We start from the raw sequence: 3330 nt of genomic DNA, 5'->3' as shown, positions 1-3330 counted from the left end.
TTTTTTGGTTTTTCTCCGGTACCAGGAACCGAACTCATGACCTTGTGCTTGCCAGGCAGGCGCTTTTGCCGCTGAGCTAAATCCCCAGCCCTATGGCTACTTTTTTCTGAATGCATTAAAATTAGAAGTGACATCACTTTTAGGACAAAACGTGGAAATGCTCATTCTAAACTTTCTGGCTCTGTTTTCTATGTTGCAGTAGACTCAAATTTTGTATTGAGATACAACATTTTATGTTAGTAGAGCTTCTGAGCCTTAGTAACTACTATAAGAAAATGACAGAGTTCTCAACACCTTGTATCTCACGCTAGTGTTAGTTTAGTTTTCAAAAGTAAAAATAGAAGGAAAGAAACTTCTGACATTGTATTTAAGCCTCAAAGATTTAGAAACATTTTATGTCAAAGAATGATCTAGATATCTTGTTTGAGAAACAGTCTAAATATTTTCATTCCATAGCCTGTTCTTTTTCCAATTCTTTTCAAAATCCATTGTTATCCTAGATACATCACATAAGTTTTCATCCTTTTTTTTTTCTGCTGCAAATACTTATTTTCTTATTATTGTCATTTTTTAAGCAGAATGATAAGAAACAGAGTTGTCTGTCATGGATTCTTTCCACTTAAACTGAAGGAAAACAGTATCATCAAATAAATTACATTCTGTCTACATTATTTGCTGAAAATACATCAACACAAAATTATTTCCTGTCCTGTGTTTGATTTGAGAGCTGCAAAAGAGAGAAATACATATTTGTCTGGAAATCCAACATTCTAATCAACCTGCCAAAGAAATCTGCAGGTTCAGTGCTACTCATTGGGTACACACATTTCACCACATCCCTGGGCCCTGGATTGCCAGTTTGTAACTTATGATGAAAGTCGATGTTCAGCTCATTGACTAATTCACCAGTAGTTGTGTTGAAAAAATAGTCACTGTTCCCATGTTCACATTTTCTTTCCTTGAAGTATAATATGATACTTTTAGACTTGGCTAAATTATACACTCCCTTTTCATTGCTTGAATGCAATTTAAAAAGCACCTTAAGCACAAAAATGAAAATTAAAGTAACTCTGTGCCACTGAAACTGATTTAGGATCAACATCAAAAAATCAAGTTTATGTCAATGAACTATATTTACTTAAGGAAAACTAATTGATTGACTCATCTAGATTTTACCACAATGAATAAAATTAATATAAAATATAATTATTCTGTCCATGGCTCTTTATAACATTGACCATGCTGTCTCTCTATAACTCATAAAAATGTGAGTGTATTTATTCTCTCTCCTAATGTGAGGAATGACTACCATAAATATTCGATGTGTATACACCCTTCACAATAACAGCCAAAAATGAAATACTTAGGAATCAATCTAGCAAAGGAAGTAAAAGATTTATACACTGGAAATTATACTACTTTGAAAAAGGAGATTGAAGAAGATAACAGAAAATGCAAAGATATACCTTGTTCATGGATAGGAAGAATCAACATAGTGAAAATTATCGTATTTCCAAAATTGTTATACGTATTTAAAGCAATCCCAATCAAAATACCATTAGCATATCTCACCAAACTAGAGAAAATACTCCTAAACTTAGTCTAGAAGTGGAAAAGCCCTAGAACAGCAAAGGCAATCCTGGGCAAAAAAGACAAGTCAGGAGGCATCACAATACCTGACTTGAACTTATACTAGAAAGCTACTGTGATCAGTCTTACATTCTTATCTCTAATGGACTGACCAACTTCGTTGAAGATAACAGTAGCAACCATTGTGAATTTCTATCATTTTTTTCTTGAAGACATGTATCATTTTTAATGTTTTTGTGTTGCTTTGATTTTGTCTTCATTGTTTTGTCATTTTTTAATTTTAAAAAGATTCAAAATGTATAATAGATATTGTGAAATGGGAAGAAACTATTCAAAAGGAAAAAGAAACTGGGATGGGGAAAGGAGAAAAGGAAGGGAAAAGGAAAAACATATATATATATATATATATATATATATATATATATACAAGAGAGTTAAGATAGTTATACTGCTAATTGCTATTAACTCATTAAAAGGAAAGGTTTGTGCCTAAAAAGAAAATTTCAGCATGAAAGTGGAACAAATAGACCTGAAGGCCAGTGGAACAGATTAGAGGATGCAGAGACAAGTACAAAAACACTCAGCCACCTTATATTGACAAAGAGGCCAAATATGTCTACTGAAAGAATGACCACCTCTTTAATAAATGTTGCTGGAAAGCTGGCTCTCTACATGGTGAAAACTAAAACTAGATGATTGTCAATCACCATGCACTGAACTAAAGTTAAAATGGATCAACTATTGAAATATTAAAGCAGAAATTCTAAGTCTACTAGAAGACCCAATATCTCGCAATCTTGAAGACGTATGTGTAGGCACAGTATTCACGAACAAAACCCAAACTGCATTGGAAATACTTCAATGTATAAACAACTGGGATCTCATCCTGTTAGAAAGATTTTGTACTTAAAATGAAGTCACTAATATAGTGAAAAAACAACCCACAGAGTGGAAAAAACATTTTAGCTAACTCTCCCACAGACAAAGGAATTCTATCTAGAATATATAAAACATTGAAAAAACTCAGACCCCCCAAATTCAAAGACCCAATCAAAAAATGGGTATCTGAGATAAATACACACTTCTCAGATGAAGAAACACAAACACCAAATAAATACATGAAAAAAGTTCAACATCATTAGTCATTTAAGAGATGTAAATTAAAGCAACACTGAGATTTCTTCTCACTTAAGAATGGTTTTCAACAAGAAATCAACCAACAACAAATGCTGGAGGGATTGTGGGGAAAAACGAACTTTTCTCCACTGTTGGTGGCAATGTGGACTTATGCAACCACTTTGGAAATCAATCTGGAGATTCCTCAAAAAATTAGGATTAGAGGTCCCATTTAACCCAGAAATTTCTCTTTTAGGTATTTTCCCAGAAGAATTAAAAACATCATACCACAGCGATACGTGTGCACCCATGTTTATAGCAGCACAATTTTCCATAGGGAAAGTTTGAAAAAAACAAAAGTGTCCATCACCTGAGAAGTGGATAACAAAAATGCAGTATTTTTTATACAGTGGAATATTATCCACCTACAAAGAAAGATAAACTCGAGGACTTTTTAGGTAAATGCATGCAACTACAGACCACACTCATAAGTGAAATACATCAGACCTGCATGTGTAAACACCATATTGTCTCCCAAGTGTAAGAACCTGAAAGAGTAAATAAAACTGGAAGGTAGAATAGATATTGTGAATGAGAAAGAAACCGCTTAATATAAAAGAAATA

Source organism: Chinchilla lanigera, unplaced genomic scaffold (genome assembly GCF_000276665.1).
Source record: "Chinchilla lanigera isolate Chin_1 unplaced genomic scaffold, ChiLan1.0 scaffold00124, whole genome shotgun sequence".
NCBI classification, from domain to species: domain Eukaryota; kingdom Metazoa; phylum Chordata; class Mammalia; order Rodentia; family Chinchillidae; genus Chinchilla; species Chinchilla lanigera.
Note: the sequence above shows the minus strand (reverse complement) of the source record.